This window comes from Malurus melanocephalus, unplaced genomic scaffold, assembly GCF_030028575.1.
Source record: "Malurus melanocephalus ecotype Western Australia unplaced genomic scaffold, MMel_1.1 scaffold_425, whole genome shotgun sequence".
Taxonomy (NCBI): Eukaryota; Metazoa; Chordata; class Aves; order Passeriformes; family Maluridae; genus Malurus; species Malurus melanocephalus.
The window spans coordinates 443,704-462,339 of record NW_026623657.1 but is presented as its reverse complement, the minus strand read 5'-3'; the positions used below and the strand labels follow the sequence as shown (position 1 = coordinate 462,339).

Sequence of the window (18,636 nt, the reverse complement as noted above, 5' to 3'; positions counted from 1 at the left end):
CCAGGAATCAGGGCCGTCCTGAGTGGGGTGAGGGCATTGCTGCCAGGAATCAGGGCCATCTGAGCGGGGTGAGGGCATTGCTGCCAGGAATCAGGGCTGTCCTGAGCGGGGTGAGGGCATTGCTGCCAGGCATCAGGGCCGTCCTGAGCAGGCAGAGCAGGCTGAGCTCTCACACAGCACACGCATGGGAAAGGAAAATTAAAGCATCCCCATGCCAAGGTCCTGAGACCTTCCTTCCCTCTCTTCCCASTGAGATCACTAGAAGCTGGCTGCTCAATCTGAGCTGTCCTGCACTTTGGGAACAGCCCAGGAGCACAGGTCAACGAGCTGTGAAGGTTCCTGCCAACCCAGCACCAGGAGCACAGCTCGAGCAGGTGGAGGAGCAGAGCTGGTGGAGCTAACACTCTTTAATCTGGGTTYTGGCCCCTGAATCAGAGGGCTGGACAGCATTAGCCAGCACTGATGTGGAGCCAGCATCTGAATGGCTGCAGAAGAAGCTCAGCCTTGCTGGAGCYCTGCCTGGGCGCTGTTTCAGGCTCAGCTGCCAGCAGGCTCATGAGCTTGGCCTGTCCTGTGGAACCATCAGCACAAGAGAAATGGGACTGACAGAGCTTCAGAGCCCCAGGAACAACAGCAGCCACCCTGAGCATCCCTGGGGAATGGGATTCAGGGGGTTTTCTCTGCTGGAGCCTGGCTGTGCCCACTGCACAGACTCATAAAGCTGATCTACCAACTCCACGGTGCAGGTTGTCCTTCTGAGCCCAGCATGAAGGGTCAAATGTTACAGAGAAATGAGAAAGGTGTAGCCTTGGAGGTGGAGGAGAAAGGAAAGGAACAAAAAMCAATGTAATAGTGTATATATTATGTAGACATGTCATGCCTCTTGCCTGCTGGCATGGATTAATATCCATAAATCAAAGAGGAAGGAACTGCTTTTAATGCTGGAGATGGATGCTGGTCCTCAGAAAATTGCTAAGGGGGCATTAATGAGGAGAGACATCTGGGAATGGCTCCAGGTGCATTGACTGCACACGCAGGAAATGCTGCAGCACTGCTGTCAGCTAAAAATCATTCCTGGGCTGGGGACGTGTGTGGTCCATGGGGACAAAAGCGTGGGAGCCACAGGTCCCCGAGCGGAGGTTTTTGTCAAGTTTAGGAGGAAGGTGGACAATCCCTTGGCTCTCTGCTGCACAGGGCAGCTCCTTCCCTTCTCCTGCACACCAGGACAGATGTTGGCCACATCTGTTCTTGCTCAGCAAGGAGCTCTCACAGTCCTGTGGCAGCCAGGAGCCAAAACTGAGGAGGGATGTGCCACCACACCATCCTGCCTCTGCTGGGCCAAGGTGAGACAAGGATCACCTTTGGGGTGAGAAGGAGCCCTCCACAGTGAAAGAAGGAGCTCTGAGCTCACATGGAAGCACGGAGCATCTCTGTAATGCTTCCAGAGCCCACCCTGAGGGTGGCTGAGGTGTCTGGACAAGGCAATTGCCCTGCTGAACAGGCACAATCCCGAATGCATCCATCAGGGATTGCCCTCCTTGGCACAAAGCATCGATCAGGGATTGCCCTCCTCGGGGTGTTTCTCCTCAGCAGCACAAAGCCCCTCCCAGAGTTCAGAGGGTGTTAAATCTGAGGGAAATGGCACAGTGRGATCTCTCCCATCCCCAGGAGGGCTCTGTGTCTGGGGGCTGCAGTTGGGAAAGCGGGGGTCACTTCTGCTGTCAGCTTTTTTCCCTAAGGACAGGGTGCTGAGTGTCAGGATTTCGTTAATCACATTTTATGTGCATTTAAAAAAAACCCTTGAAATCTTCCCTTTTTTAAGAACATCTGCTGCTCTCCCACCCACCCTATAATCTGTCGGGGCTGTCTCTGGTGCCTGCTCTCCCTCTGCCCTTCCCGGGACCATCTCCTTCCACTTGCTCTGACCCACTTTAGGTGCCAGATTTGCAGCCCAGCGGCTCACCCGGGGGGAAGAGGCTGGATTCACAAAATAAATCACAGAGCCAGGGAGCCAGGCAGGGCAGAGTGAGCAGGAAAAACTCTCCAGGAGACACAGACACCACGTGCAAAAACCTGCCAGGAGAAGGCTGTGAGAAAAGAATGCTCAGAAAGCACAAATTCACAGAATGGAGGGATTAGAGGGGAAAAGGGGAAGAAAGAAAGGTAGGAGGGGGTGAGAGAGGGAAGGGAATGACAGAGAGGGGCATGGAGCAGTGGAAGGGAAGCTCAACAGGCAGGCAAAGCCCTGCACAGCACAGCTGCTGCTGGGGAATGTGAGATTTGGGAAAAACCTTGGTGCTAGGACAGGGGGAACCTGCCAGAGGGGTAGAGCAGGATGGGGTAGAGACTGAACTGCAGAGAGGCAAAGGAGGGATGGAAGAGGGGATGAGCATTTGGAGATGGCTCAGCATTCCAGGGCTGATTTAAAATGAGCAGCCAGCTCCTTCGAGCTTCACCTCGTGTGATGGAGCAGCCCCAACTTCTGACAGCAGAAGCAGGGTCCCAGCAGAGGGATGGAAACCCCGAGCAGGAGATCCAGAGAGCTGCTACGAGCAAATCCATGTGGCAACATCAGAGAGCCATGCTGGGGCCGAGCTCACAGGCAGAGCTGAGCCCTGGGAGAGCAGGGAATTGCTATCTGTCTGTGTCTCCCTCTGTTTTCCCTGATTTTATTGTGTTTTGTTTAATTGAATCACACACACACATGCACACAAAGCCCCAGCCCGTGGTGTAAAGTCTGTAAGGAAATGAGCAGCAAATTAACGTTCCGGGAGGAGTGGGGCTGAGCAAACACACGATCCTCAGCTTGAGCTGTGAGCAGGAGAGAGGGAAACTGGGGAGAGGGAAGGGGGAGCTGCAAAAGGGTTTTCCAAAGGGAAATGGAGCCCCCAGAACAAGGGAAGGAGGAAAGGAGTGGAGAAGAGGAGGGCAGCACAGGTGATGCCGTGGTTCCTGTAAGGTCACTGTGMCCAAACTGTCACTGATCCCTGTGCAGGGAGAACAGGCAGAGAAAGCTCACACAGCTTGGGGAGGGGATGGCAGGGCTGAAGGGACACAGTTCCAAGTCCAAAGTGCTGCTCCACACAAGGCTTTCCTACCCAATCATGATCAAAACATTCCTCTGGACCCAGGACCCAAGGACCACGGCCGATGTCAGCCCAGCTCAACCTCTCTCCTCTGCTGTGGCAGTCACACACTCCCTCAGCTCTCAGCTCAGCCAGGACCCCCTCTCCCCTTCCTCTTGTACCATCTGCTGCTCCTGCAGCTCCACACAAGATGCTCATCCTCAGGAAAATATGGATATTGGGGAATGATGGACATGGGGGTGAGACCACGATATGCTGGGGGATGTGATGTACTCTGTCACTCATCCCCATGGATGCACCCCAAACCCTGATGGCCAGTGCACCCCTCAGCAGTCTGGGCACAGGAACAGCTCATCCTGGAGGAACAGAAGGTGTCTGTGCAGTCAGGAGCTCTCTGGACACTCCTCACCTCCCAGCCCAGCCCTGCTSACGAGGGGCTGGAGGCAGCGCAGCACAGATCAGCCACTCCACGAGATGAGGTGCTCTCCAGCCCTGGAGAAGTGCAGGGTTAAAGGATGCTGATTATCCTGCCCAGGCTGGCTGTGACAGGCCTCACATGTGCTCAGTCACATCCTGATGTGAAGCCACTCTGGAAACCGAGACATTTATTCAAAGGAGCAGCAGCACCACGCACACATCTGCCTGCACAGAGAACTTCAAAAGGGCTGACAGTCACAGAGCCCAGCGGTAACCTTTGGCTAATTAGCTGTCTTGATTTCCTTGCAGTTTATTTTTATACTTCTCGGGCTCTGAAATGCATTTATTGTAATGTCAGAAAGGCCACGGTAAATATAAAGCTTTCTAGCAATAAGTATATCCACCCTGCTGAGCTTTTGGGACCGACAGCTCCAGCCTGGCGTGGGCCAGGTGGAGTGACAATGCTCTGCTGAGGGTTTTGTCTTTGCACAGGACTCACTGAGACCGTGCTGGTGGAAATGATAAAGGCACCCGGGGCAAAGCAGGAATGGGCACGGAGCACAATGAGCACAGGGCACCTGTGMCGGTGATTTCCTGAGGTCAAATCACAAATGAGCAGAGAAGACASAGGGGTGAGGAAGTCTGCAGGATGTAAAGCCGTGAGCCAGCTTGGCAAGGAAAGGTGAGGTCAAGAAAAGCAGGCAGCCAGAAAGGTGGGAGTGATGCTGAAGCTGCAGAGAGAAGAAGCTGGGACCCCATTCTGAGCATCAGGGAAATCATCAGTGAGAGCTGCACTGCTCAGAGAGCCTGCAGGAGCCTTCCTGCTCCTAGGCAGAGCAGAAAGCAGCCTGGAAAGATGCTTTTGTTAAATCTCAGTCAAGAAGGGGTTTTCAAGTCCCACTGGGGTGGAAGATGATGGTGCCTATTGAAGCAGATCACCCTGCTCCCCTCCCAGCTCTGCTGCCTGAATCGCTGCACGGTGCCACACACACCCTGTGACCCTGCCAGAGGGGCTGGCACTGTCTCTGGCTGGCATCTGACCCTCCAGGGCTTCCCAACAAAGCCAACCCCTCCATCCCAGCAGCTCCTGCACCCACAGACTCTGCACGTCAGAGATTCCTCCAGGCCGAGGTGCTGGGGCTCAGGTGAGGGTGTGCACAGCCTGAGAGACTCCTGCTTCTCTCCACAGGGTCACACTGGCCATTCCTGCCTCCTGCAGGCTCCAGCCCTGGGGCTGGGCACAGCTGAGCTGTCAGGAAATGCAGAGGGGAAGGAATCAGCTCTGTGATCTCAGCACAAACCTCCCAACACGCGGCTCTGCCTGGACCGTGCACAGAGAACACCAGAGCAAAGAAAGCAGAGAACAGACCAATGCATTAATGATTAGAAATGAAGCAACTGGGGCTCCTCTGCCCCCAGATCTCGCAAGGAGACTTGTGAGTACCTGCAGAATGGGTGRCAGGCACCCAGGACTTCAAAGAGCATCCCTCCTCAGCTGCTGCTCCTCCTGGGTGTCAGTCTCAGGACTGGCAGAACTCAGTGCCAATTAAAAACCAGGCTCTTGTATCCTTTGAACTGTAGAGAAACAAAACCCATGAATTCAACCTTTGCTTTTTTTTCCCCCCCCAAATGGTGTCAGGAGTTGAGGAGACAGAGCAGTGCTGAGTGTAATTGCTGTTGAAAGCTGCTGGCTATTTCAGTGTGCTGCTTGAACTCCACCAGCACAGCTGTGCTGGAGTCAGTAACTCCAAATCTTTAATTTTAAGGGTCAAATCATTATAGGCTCTCTCAGGGAAGTTAATAGGAAGTTTACCTTTGACTCAGCAATGTAAAATCAACAAGAAATTCCCAGCTGATCMGAGTGATACACAGTTCCATCTCCAATCCCAAGCATCCCTTCCTATGAGGCAAACTCATCTTTTCATTTTTAAACTCATTCTTATAATTAGAGCTTGTGCTGCCTGATCAGATCCAAAATGTCTGGGATGGCAGAGCTTGATTTTGGGACTGACTCAAGCCATCATTCTAATCTGAGCCTCCTCATTTCTGCTGAGGTTCAGGTGCTTCAGGACTGAGTTTCTGGCTGGGGAAATGCACCTGCAAGGCAGAGCATGGCTCTGTTCAGCCCCTTGGGGTGCAGTTGGTTGGGCCCTGACTGCTCCTGAAAACCCCTTTGGCCTCACCCAAGCACCCCAAAAGCTCTTTGTGCCAACAACCTGCACGTGGAGCTCCTTTAAATGATGAACACCATGGAGATAGGTTCAAAGCATCCTAAATATGATCAGGTTTGCCAGCAGAGCAGGCACCTTGGTACCCAGAGTCCCAAAACCCCACACAGGGTGATGATAAACAGCAAGCACCGGAGGTTTTGTCAGTGAGGAAGGAATTATCACGTTGCTCCAAGCAGAAAAAGAGGTGCAGCACCAAGCCCTCGCCCCTCTCAGCCCTTTCTTTGCCCAGATGTGTTGATTCCTGTGCAATCTCAGCCCTCTGGCGTGGCCAGAGCCAGGGCTGGGTGTGCAGGGATCTTTTAAAGGAGCTGGAACCGCTCAGGGATGGAAGGTCCTGAGCTCCCAGGTCATGCACATCTACCTGCACATCCATTATTGATGCCCTCCACATGACAGCTGCTGGCTGCAGCTCCAGAACTGCCTCCACTGATGCCTCTGTCTGAGTCACAGCTCCCTGACAGACCTGGAGGATGAGAGATGTGGTAAAATCCCAAACATGAGTATTGCATCAAAGGTTCTGTGGTTAGCAGAGCACAAATAACATCTCCCTCACAGTTTCAGGGCAGGGGCAGTGTCCCTCCTGGAGCACAGGGTCCATACCCATGGGCACAGAGTGTCAGGGTCAGTCCCAGGCTCTCCATGGGCTGCAGTGAGGGGCTCTGTCCACGCTGCTGGCAGAGGAGCTGGGGAGAGCTCAGCGAGGAGCTGGTGGGAGGATTTGAGTGGGATTCCTCCTGCATGGAGAGCTCAGSAGCCCTGCATGCATGCCTGGCTGTGTCAGGCACTCTTGGTTCAGCTGACAGGAGGAGAGAGCCTCACGTGAGGCTTGCACACTGAAAGGGGGAGATTGCCCCATGAACCTCCAGGGATGGGCAGAACCGGAGGCACTGGGCACTGCAAAATGAAGAGGGATGGCTGGGACAGTCCCCTCTATCCCCATGATCTTCCTTTTTTTTTTTTTGTTACCATCTTTCTCCTTCTCCCCAGGCCTTCCCTGCTCTGAAGCTGCTGCTGCCTCAGCCACCCAAGATGAGAGAGGACACCTGAGCATCCTGATGGACACAACAGCCTCTCCCAGCAGTGGGTACCCTGCACTGCCATGGCCATTCCTTTACAGACACTGTTCAAACCAATCCTCAAGGCTGGGCAGGAGGTTTTACACCCATAATTGCTGGAGTTCTGTCCTGGGGGGAGCTGAACAATCAGGACCTGAGCACTGGGCTGCAAGACAGGGGGATCTGCACAGGGAAAAGAGCCTGCTTTGGGAACAGACAAAAACCAAGACATCAGGGAGGATCACTGTTTCCATCGTGGATTTACWAGCAGAGAACTCTGCTCCTTCCAACTCCACCTCTCTGCAGAGTCAGTGACTCCCCCACCACACATTTTATTCTGCAAGTGCAAAGCAATTTTCCATGGAGGGTAGGGACAGTGAAGCACAGAGAAAGAGGAGAATAATATCTCATCTTTCTTTAATCCCCACCATCCCCAAGGATCCTGGTGCCGTTTGCTTTACTTTCTCTATGTATGMACAGTTAATTAGCATTACCACAGAACTGCAGGTATTCTCAGACTTAGTGGAGGGAATATCTTGTAATAGAAGGGTAAGCAAATTGTTTCTGCTGTTTCCATTACAGCCAACTTTGATTATCCAGGGTAATGGGATAACAGGGACAAAGCAAAAACACGGATAACATGAGACCTAATGCAAATTAAGCTAAGGGGGGGAAAAAAGTGATGCTGAGAGTAATGGAGGAAAGAAAGGTCAGTGCTACTGATTAAGGAGCATGCAGATCCCTGCACCAGCACTGCCCTGAGCTCACAAATCCATAAAAAAATGGTACCTGGGCACAGCAGTTTCGGAGCAAATCTATAGGGTCTATCACTGTGAAAGGGAAGCAGAGACATCCCCTGCTCAGCAAAGCCAGGCTGCAGCACAGGGAGGCGAATTGCATTAATGCTGAGCATTTCAAAGCCTCTGTGTGAGGGATTTGTCATTAAAATGAATAAGATTTGGGCACTCAACCCACCTCCTCCCTACACGAGCAGGAAGAAGCCCAATTTAAAGGTCAGCRTCTTAATGGTTTTCGCTGCGTATATACCAGGATAATTCCTCTCCAAACAGAAATCCAGCACCTCCTCGGTGAGCCACAGACACTGTTTGAAGGAGAGCAAGAGCACCCATAGCTGTGGAGGTACAGGAGGTACAGATTCTGTGTTAAAACAGGAGGAAGAGGCTCCAACTTAATTTCCCAAGATGAGGAAAGGGAGCAGCGCTGGAATTCCTCTGTAGTCCCTCATCTCAGCAAAGACCAGATTCACTCTGCTCTGTCAAAGGGGATTTTCAAATCCTTGGCACCAACATCGTGGAGGCAGCTCTGAAAAATCTTGGGTGGTGGGTGGATAAAAAGGGCACCAGTGGAGATGAGAAAGAAAGAAGAGAGGGAGGAATCTTAGGGGAAGATGAACCTTCTTAATAGRTTTTATTGATTTAACCCAAAGAGAGAACAGTAGGGGAAAATACATGCCATTTAAATGTAAACCAGCAATAAAAATAATCACTAGAGTCATAATCTCAATCTGTTAGCATTTTATGTAGAAATGATCTTAGTGGGAAATATTTTCTGAGTAAATTATTTGCATTTACTTAGTACGAAGGAGCCTCTTAAATATAACTCAATCATTACCACGGACTTTTTTTTTTTCAGGGGTTGTTTTCAGTCCTCAGCTCTTGCAAAAGTGCCTGATGATTTCACAGCCCCTGTAGAGCCTGACTTGAAGAAGCTGAAGAAGATCCAGCTGGGATCTCMTGTCCATATCCCTGTGGATGTTTCAATTTCCATACTGGAAATGCCATGGATTTCAAYGTCAGGCAGAAATCATCACTGTCCACCCAAACGATGATGAGACTGTGACTGGCCAAGGAGGCTGCATTGCTTGCTCAGATTTTGGGAGCTTTAACTGAGGAAAAAATAACTTCAGAGCATGTTTCCAGGCCCTGCACATTCCAGAAGAAGTGAGAACCACCTGAGCATCTCTTTTAGCTTTCCCTGTTGTAAAAGAAGAGGGAAATGAGGGGTTTTCCCTCTGCATAGGAGCAGAAGGGAAGATTCCAGGCAGGAAGCCTTTCCTGGTGCAAGAGGGGAGGTTGGAAGTGCCCACCTGTATCTCAGCAGGAGTTTTTSTGCTCAGTGCCTCATCCCCAGGATCAATTCTGTAGGGACACGGTGCTGCCCACGTGCAGGTGCTCAGGGAGGTCACCGTCCCTGTGACTCCCACGCCACGCGCGTCTCAGCCACCAAGAAAGAAATAAACACCCTCTTCTGCCTGGGGACACCTTTTAATCTTCTTGCTAGATTTTCATACCCCAGCCTGGACTCCCAGCTGGGCCAGGCRTGATCTCATTTAGCATTCCATGCACAGAGACTGCTAAACCAAGGCTGATATTTTATGTTTGGTAGGGGCTGGGGGTGCTCTCATGATGGAAYTGGGGGTTCTCACCACCACACCTTGCCCTAGAGGGGGGAAAATCCCACAGAGGTGGCCATGCCCAGTGCTGGGTAGCTCCTCAGCCCCTTGCAGACCCACTGGTGGCACTTGTGGTGCCAGAGCAGCACTCTCCAGGGGCCAGGAAACCACCAGGATCCCATGCCATAAGACCCTAAAAAACCACTGCAAGCTCCTTGAGTGGGTCTGGCCTTGTGTCCACAGCCTGGGGAGCTGGGCTGGCCCCATGTCCACTGCCTGGGGAGCTGGGCTGGCCCCTGATGCCCTGCTCACCACCAGGAGTCCAAACTCACACCGGCCCTCACGCTGTGTGGCTAATTCAGGCTCGCAAGGGGGTTATTAAAATCCATTCAAAGCTAATGTCAGCCAGCTCAGTGTTAATGTCAGTGGCTGAGAGGCACAGCAGGAGAGGGTGGAGAAGGGCTTTGACTTCCCCTCTCTAATTTCCTTTTGGGGTGGGCTGGTGGGCCATGGGGAGCGGCGCCACATACCGCACAGCAGACAGGAGGGATCCACACCTCAATCCCAAACAGACAAACATTTCACTCCATGTTTTGCTTGACAGCATCTCTCCCWGGCTGGCCATTTCAAATCTGCCAGGATCCCAGCAGGTGAGGCTGCCTGAGCAGTCAGCTCTGCACAGAGGTTGGGAAGGGGTTGCTGTTGATGTTTTGCACAGTGCTCTGTTGGATATTTCAGGTGAATTTGCCATCACACCCAGGCACTCCCCACCAGGTGCATTTGGAGGTTCAAACCACATKCCCCAAGTTGTGCTCTCACTCACAGCCCCTCAAACCTGGTTGAAAGCGGGGCTGGAGTTTGCTCACATTGCTCAGGTGAGCCTGAACCATCCCCTGGATTTAGAAAAAAATCGGGGTAATTTCAGGATGTGGCCAGCATCATGCCGGCTGAGATAAGAGTAATCGGAGCTCGGGGCCCTAAGCCGATTCCTCACATATGACAGGAAGGAATTAGCCCTGTCTCTCCTCCTCCCAGCAGCGTTTGTACACATGGCACACACCTGGCAGGGGGCTGAGCCACAGGGACACATGTGTCCCCAAGGGTGACAAGGACCCTGTGCGGGCAGCGCAGAAATCCCATGGGCACAAGAAGGGGCACGGACTGCAGGAAAAATCTGCTCCAACCCTCATTCCCAGGGCAGGTGCTGCCCCATTTCCTGGCTCTGCAGTGCTGGGAGCCCCCAGGTCCCTTCCCAGGATGTCCTGCCCCGGTTCTCCCCTGCTTTCAGCATCGTTTTGCAGCGGGGATTCCTCCACGCTGGCTGAGAAATGCGTTGTGGTCTCTTAAAGCTCATCCTGGCTGGAAGCTTTCCCTCCTATGTAAATACTCCGTGTATAACAGTGGCCTCATTTCGCACTATAGGAGTGCATCAGACGCAGCTAAAGGTACTGAAGATGGCTTAAACGATCCAAATTTAACATTTGGTTACGTAGGCTGAGTATTTCAGTGAGTTTTTAGGTTAGAAGGCGCTGTAAATGGAGCCTGACCTCCTAGACAGTRAATTTTACCCAGGGATTTAAATCAAGTCTGACCATTAAGCTTCATCCTTCTGACAGACAAAAATTAGTGTGGCTCACGAGCAAGGGGAGCATGCTGGTCACAAGCCACGAGATCAAAGTGTCCAACAACATCTCTGAAGGGCAGCAGGTCCTGCCTCATGATACTGCCAAAAACCAGGTTATTTTGCTTCAGCTTGTCTGATTTATGAAATGAGGGTAACAAACAGTTCTGAGGTCAAAGCCGGTGCTCCAAAGCAATATTCGGTGCCGCTGTTTTCACTTAGAAAATAGCTGCTGTTCAAAAATGAACGGTGTCAGAGAAAAGCAAAACTGCCAGCGATCAGCTAATGGGTCASTGAGGTGGTTTAGGGTGGCAGAAGMACCGAGGAGATGTGTGGCACTAACAGACCCAAATGTCACTGGGGAGAGGGTCCAGGGARGTGGGAAGGGGCTGCATCTCCCCGCAGCCAGCATCTGGTGCCACGTGGCAGGTTACCAAGCAGCTGAGAGCAGGCGAGGATTCCTTTTGCCAGTTTTCTAATTTATCTAATGAACAAGAAAATAAATCAAGCAGACAGTTGCCCAGGTGGTTTTGAGCCTCAGCTCCTCACCATTTCCCTGTTCTCCCAGTCTGTTTTCTACCCGGGTTACAACCCGAGGACACAGCACTGACTCCTGCTATAATCTTTTCTTTCCCARCGTCACTTAGCAGATGGAATCATTTAGATGTGCTCACGTTTAAATGAGTGGCTTGCCCTGAAAGGGACAGAGCTGGGGCTGCTGGCAAGGTTTTCGGGATCGTTAGCCTAGAAAATGCTTAGCAGGGGGAAGCAGTTGGCAGGCAGATTTCACGGACATGGCACCGCCGTCCTCTGCCAGCAAAATTACAAGGCTGAAATCCTGGAGCTGGATGGGGCCAAACCGTTCACAGCAAACAATTTAATTGATGAATGAAGTGAATTGCCCAGGAGATGGGTTTTAGTCATCTCYTCACTGCATGGAGCTGCTTGGAGGAGGGTTTGCTCAGTTGGGTGTYGCCTGGGATGGGTTGGTTGGGGCTCCCCACACTGGGAACTTTCACCAGAGCTGAAAAACCAAGTGCTGTGAGTCTGGAAACCTCCAGGTTTGCCAATCCAAGCTTCTCCTAGCCCTCGTGGCTCAACCAGTGATGGGACCAGGCAGAAGATCTCAGCTCTCGGTGCTGGAATGGGAGCCAGCACAATGGAAGGAAGAACAGCTCCAATCTAAACAGCAAAAGCTGATTTTTCAGCTCCTGCAAGAAATTCCGTGGCAGCCTCAGAGGTCTCTCCTCTCCAGCTCCCCTGACCTYCTGCACAAGGCTACCTGCATAAGCTCCTTTTATTCGGTCTAATAAAGCAAATTAGCTCTCCAGCTCTTCCAAGGAGAATAGGCATAAAAATGTACATTGAGATGAATGCCTACAACCCTTGAAAATACCTCTTGCTTGTGAAAAGGTTTCTGAGRAATGAATAGAAGGGACAATGATTACCGAAAAAGGAGGAAATATTGTTCATGCTGCCTGGGCAGCATTTGACCCAGCCCTTGCAAAGGTTGGGGAGAAAAAGGAGGAAGAAGGCAGGGAGCTGAGACACTAATGGCAATCATTGCTCTGTGGGGAGCAATGTCTCACAGTGTCCACGGAGATCAATTGCAAATTATTCAGCCTAACAGCTCTCAAAACAAACTCTTATTCTGCTCCTTTGTGGCAGGCATGAAGCTTTCTCTGCAAGGCCCATTTTACATCTCAGGTAACTCAGTGCTGGATGGTGCAACACTCCATTGTGAAATCRCTGCAGGAGCCTTTAATGCTGGCATCTTCTAGACCAGACACGGAGCTTATCAGCTCAAATAACACAACTGCCTTTTATCCTCTGTGTCCCAAGCCTGCTGTTTTGGTACTTGTATTTGTAATTCATTGCCTGGCCCTGGGTCTGGATCCATCTGGACAGGCAAACTRTCTGTCTGTCTGCATTGCTGAGATATTTGTGTCTGCCCCAAGGGACCCGAGCACCTCAGCTCTGCTTATCTTCAATGATGCTCAGGTTCCTAATTGGCTCAGAGTCATTTTGGAAAGGTGGTTTTAAGGGCTGTGGGCTTGCAGATGCCTTCAAAATGACCAGCCCCAGGCCAGGCTGTCCATCTCTCCCTGGGACAGCATCCCTGCTCTGCTCTGCCTTCCAGAGATGCTCATGAACCTCCAGCTCTGCTGTCCCTCCCTTCCAGACCCATGGACCTCTCACCAGCGCTGCATTTCCTTCAAAAAAAGGACGAATGAGGTGGAAGAAGAAAAGGTGAAAACACGATAATAGCTGTGGGAAAAGGCCGCCGCTATAGATTTGACAATGGTGGAGAAAGAGGCTCAGAGRAAAAGTTTTTCTCCAAAAAATTATTCTTTTCAATCTCAACAGCACACCGAAGAGAAGTTTAAGCACACTTTTTTTTTTAAGCACACTTTTGAGCACCTTTTGTACTCAAATTCGAAATTCACCTGTCTAACCAAGCAATAACAGAAATAATCTTTTTTTTATCCAGCTGCACATTTTGCTACAGAAATTTGTTTCCATTAAGCTATTCCCTTTTGTCCTTTTAGAAAGCATATTTTAAATAATAACAGTGTAAAAAAAAAAATTACATGCTACCCAAAAAACTCAACCCTGTCAACCGTGCACTTTTATACAAAAGTTATCTCCTTCTTTCAACGGATTGATGAAAACCCTTTTCATAATGTCAAGGTGGAGATGAGGAAGAGGGAGAAAATTTCTAAGTGCCCAGCACAGCTAGTCATTTGAACAGGGAACACAGAGCCAAATCTGGTCTTAGAAAACTGAGCTATGGCTCCAATGTGAACCTAAAATTCTTTTTTTGCTTTGTAAAACAGAATTTTGTAGAAGTTGGGATGCAGGCACACACTGCACTTTTCATCTCTTGGGGAGAAATAATGTGTTTTTTCTGCACTCCTTAAATCTCAGCAGAATAATGTGAATTCAGTCTTAAAGAAATAAAAATTATAAACGCAACCACGATAACTTTCACTGCTACCACACTTTGAGGAGCGCAGCAGCCACARCTCAGCMGYTCAGGGTTTCCCCAGGAAGGTGAGMACTCAGAGAAGAACCCCAAAGAATAACCCAAATAACACCAACGTGACAAACACAACCCTGGCTTGCTGTATCTGCTCCAGACTGTTCCCTCCTGGATGCCATGAGGCTGCTCCTTGCCACAGGGAGGATTTCCCAACACTGGAACCCTCCCCTGAAGATTTTCTCCATCCATTCTGGCTCTCTCACACCAGCAATGCCATGGACAAGGTCACCCCTCACCTGTGGGTCACTGCTGTTCTGGTCACTGTCCTGAAGGTCTCCTAGTTGTTGTCCCCAGGGGATGGCAGGCACACTGGACACGGCATTCGGGGTCCCACGAGGTGGTCACCAAGCCCAGTATTTGMACTGCAAAGATAAAAGAGAAAACATGAGAGGGGGTTTCATCAGAGGGGATAAAAGATTGGTTGATGGCTTGRTTAACACCCAGAACAGCTGCTCAAGCCATGGATCAAACACAGAGCACAGAGGTGAAGGGGATGAAGAGCACAGGGAGGTCCAAAYGAGAGCAGCTGCTCAGTGGAGTAACCAAAAGGGAAAAGAAATCAACTTGCCAGTGGAAGTGAGAAACACTGCAAGGGGACCTGGGGCTGACTGAAGCCAAAAGAACGGGACAAATGCCAGACAGGGATGGAAAAGGATGCAAGAAGATGGATAGCTCTGGGCAGGCCCAGGGCAGATGGCACAAAACATCAATGCAGAGCTCCTGGAGGAGTGAGGAGCCACTGCCACCACCAGCACAGCCACCCAACATGTGCAGGTTGTAATAAGCTTAACAATCCTTGTTACACCCAAAGAGTGGTCTCATAAATGTCTTTTTAAATCTTCAGTGTGATTTTATTGCTCTCAGTGGTCAGTTCCCACACCCTTGTTGTTTTTCTGTTATTTTTGGATGCCTGGCTGGTCAGGGCTCTCTCTGCTTCCCACTGCTGTCAATTCCTGCTCACCTGTGATGCCAAAAAAAACAGCACAGCAAGAAGAAGTGACACTGAGTGTAACAGTACTCATCTTTGCGATATTCAATGTCTTGTTTTATCATCATCTACACAGTAACAATAATAGCAATATTAGTGACAACCATTTTGTTACTCCTCCTGTTCGTAATATTCAGACATGACCTAAGAGGCGTTAGAGAAAGACAACGCAAATCCAGCGCAAGATCCAGGGGAACAGGGCAGTTAATTAAATGTCAGAGTGATGGACAGAGCTGGGACAAGCCTGGAACAACATCAGAGAGCTGGACAAGCTGTGACAAGAGCAGGGAGATGGATGGATCTGGGACACATCCCAGACCTGTCCCCCAGCAGAGGCAGAACRCTCCTACCCACACACACCTTTAAACACAACAACATTGCTCCCTCTCTGTCCCTGCCTCGCTGACTTACACAGGTGAGGRAATTTTCTGGGGAAAGCAGCCTTCCAAGCTGTGTCACTGATCACAGCCTGATCTGGTGACATTTTTATGCCTCCAAATGGTGCAGAGGAAATAAAGAGCCCCATTGAAAATGACAGTGTCTTAGAAGYGTGTTTTACCAGCATATGTGTGAACTCACAGCAGGCAGGGGTTTATTTTGCAAAAAGATTTCTTCTCCTTTTTCCATACYAGACATTCATAAGAGAGGCAGGTGGTGGCCAGGGAATATGGAGAGAGAATGGCAGCCGGAGGGTGTTCCAGAACTCCAGGAATATCAGAGAACAAAGGGAAGCCTGTGACAGACACCGGGCAATCTGTAAGTCATCAGGAAGAGTGGAGAGCATAATAGACTAATCAATCAGGGAGACAAGGGTGAAATGTCACCGGGGAGGCTACAGGTAGCTGGAGGTCAGCTGTGAAATATAATCTCTAAACTGGAAGGAGAAGGGCAGCAGCACAAGAACAATGACAGGTGTTGAATGCAGGCAGGTGAACGCTGGGTTGGTGATTTCCAGTGAATGTTGGATGGGAATATTATGGGGGTAAGGAAAAATAACCTGGTATTTTAGAGACAGGCACATATTCTGTGAAGTGATTCTGAGCTGGTGAGACATTAAAGTGTCGTTCCATCTCAGAAAATGCTGCTGGAAGACAGACGGTGGGGCTCCCTGGTGCTTGTTCCTCTGGGTTTCCAGACAAAGTTTGTCAGRTTAGCAGCAAAAGAAATAAAGTGATGCTTTTCCTAAATATAAGWCCTGCAAATAACAGCTGTGATCTGCTGCAGGCCAAGCCAGACCCTTTYTGGCTGGTGCTTTTTCRTCAGCCACCCTGGCATGTGTAATCKCTAATCTGGTTAGCTGAGACAAAGGGAAGTTGGACACTGCCATGCATGAGAGATGGGGATCCTGTAGGTGAATTTAATCACTCCTTCCACAGAGAAAGGGGAGCCAACAAGGCACTGCTCACCCTCCATCAGCYACCTGGGCTGCACAGGGCCACCAGGAAACCAGGCAGCACCATTTACTGCTCTTTCTAGAGATAAACAGCAATAGCACTGTTACACCCAAAGAAAAGCTTGGCTTAGCATGAAATAATTCCTASCAACACTTTTCTGACCTTTACTTCGTACTACAAAGATGCCACACAGTCCTTTCTAGGAATAGTTAGACCCAAGCAATTAGAGCTGAATGAATAACTCCTRATGAATAATCGTTTGGGATTCTTCACCTCGTTTTATGCTCATGGTTCACACACAGATTGCAAACTCCTCACGTTTCTTTGTCAATGGATACAATGCGCTGGTTTTTCCCACTGAGCAAACAGCAATGGAACAGTTCATTGAAAATCCATCCTCAAGCACAGGATGGGTTATGCCAGACACGTGGGGCTGTTCAGCTCCTCCACTGGGTGAGGGATCAGAGCAGCTCCAAGGAATGCAAATCAGGAGTGTTGCCTCTGCTGTCTGAAATTCTCTTTTTGCCAAATCTGCCAGTGCTGGAGCGCATTGGATGGGCTGAGCCATGGATAGGGGCAGTGTGGTCTCTCCAAAACTGCCAGGGATTGTCAGAGCCACTGGAGACACCAAGGACACACTGGGGGAACTAGAGATGAAAAGCCAGGAACTCTCAAACCCTTAAACCATCTGCTTAACTCTGTGTGGCCAGTGCCAGCCAGGGCTGTGAGGAATGGGCACAAGTGAGTGCCCAGGAGGTGGAAGCCCTGTGAGGCTGGARCAAGGCTGGCATTTGACCTGCTGGTGGCTGATGGAGCTGAGAACWGTGAGCTGAAAAGGCCTGAGACACACAGAGAGATGAGAGGCAGGGCAATAAATCAGAATCTCAGAGCAGAGCATATTAGGAGATCAATGGGACAGACACCAGACCAAAGGAGCGAACTCCACAGAGACAGGAGCAATTCTTTTCCTCCTCCTTCTCCCCCGTTGCTAAGGGTTTTTTTTTCTTCCCATTTAATACCATCCTCATTGTTTTTAAATGAACAGCAAAGCCGGTGGGTTCCACGTGGCATTAGCAATGTGTTTGTGAAAGGGAAAACGACTGGCTCCTAGCAGGATTTGATAAAAGCCTCTCCAAGTTCTGAGTGATTTACAGCTGCAGAAAACAAACACGGACTGATACAAATGCAGAGAGAGGCAGAGCCGGCGCCGACACCCAGGTACACTCAATTACCAATTCATCAGCCCAAGTGAACTTGAAGGGCTTTTCAAACTCTACATGGCTCTAAATTAAAGGAAATCTTTAGATGGATAACGTTCTGCAGCGGGGGAGAAGAAGACCAATTTGTTGATCTTCAGCTCAGGAGCTCTCACACCTTTAGTGGGCAAAGGGACACTGAAAGGGGTGCAGGTGACAGCTCCCACTCCCCACTGGGACCAGGGACTGGCCCAAACATCAGGATGCTGCTCACACACTGCTGCAAAGCTGTCAGCACACAGCTCTGCCTCGCTGCTCGAGGTGCCAGTCCCCAAACAGCCTTTTTTTTACCCTGTCTCTACTAAAAACTTTGCTTTCACCTGCCCTGGAGGCAWTCGTGGCAAAGCTGTGAAAATAACTGATTTTTTGGTTCATTGGCTGAACTAAACAAAAAAAAAGAAAAAAGAGGGAAAAAAAAGTCCCCGCACGGTGACCCCAAATTGGAATCGTCCAGGCTCTCCATGGCAAAATACATTTATACATATATATATAAATATATATCTATGGTCAAACAATGGTTGAATTCAATCGGAAACCAGCTCGTGGGGAATGTTATTTTTCCCTCCATTCCCTGCCCAGAAACCCTTTTTTTTTTTTCTTTTTTTCACAAGAAGAGAAGATTTGCAGCCTCTCAGCTCCACGCTCCAGCAGCACTGACACAGCCACAGTTTGATCTCTTYCCCTGTTCCATGGAGCTCCTCCGTGCTGGGGGATGAGGCCCTTCAGTGCTGTTGTGATACAAATTCCAGCAGCTGGGGTAGGAACAGAGGGAGTCCAGCTGCTGACAGACTGCAGGGAGCCCTCTCTGAGTTCTTCATGCAGAAACTGTTTTGATTTCAGTGTCTAATTGATATCTTGGGGAAATCTGTGCAAAAGACAGYGCATCCTCCCCAGACCCACTGTGCKTGCTCAGGTGAGGGTCCCCACRMTGCCAYGGCTCTGGGGCTGTCCCTGTCCCTCCACATCCTCATCCCACAGGTTTGGGGAGCTGAACCAGCATGGGGCAGCTGGAAGGGTGGGTGCTGATCTCCACTGCTGCTCACATTTTGGAGAGTTCAGCACCACGATGCGCGTTCAAGGAGAGCTGTGTCAGCCTCCAGCCTCACTCAGGGGCAGGGACAGCCTCCATCCC

The 18,636-nt window shown here is 50.3% G+C and overlaps 1 protein-coding gene across 1 annotated transcript in view; it reads right to left on the bottom strand.

Annotated features, from left to right (window-relative positions):
* The window catches only part of ELFN1 (extracellular leucine rich repeat and fibronectin type III domain containing 1), a 52,682-nt gene that overhangs the window by 28,983 nt on the left and 5,063 nt on the right, over nucleotides 1-18,636 (bottom strand). The window contains exon 2 of the mRNA XM_057379858.1: nucleotides 14,103-14,228. The gene's annotated coding sequence lies outside the window, so the exon portion shown is untranslated. The remainder of the gene's footprint in view (nucleotides 1-14,102; nucleotides 14,229-18,636) is intronic.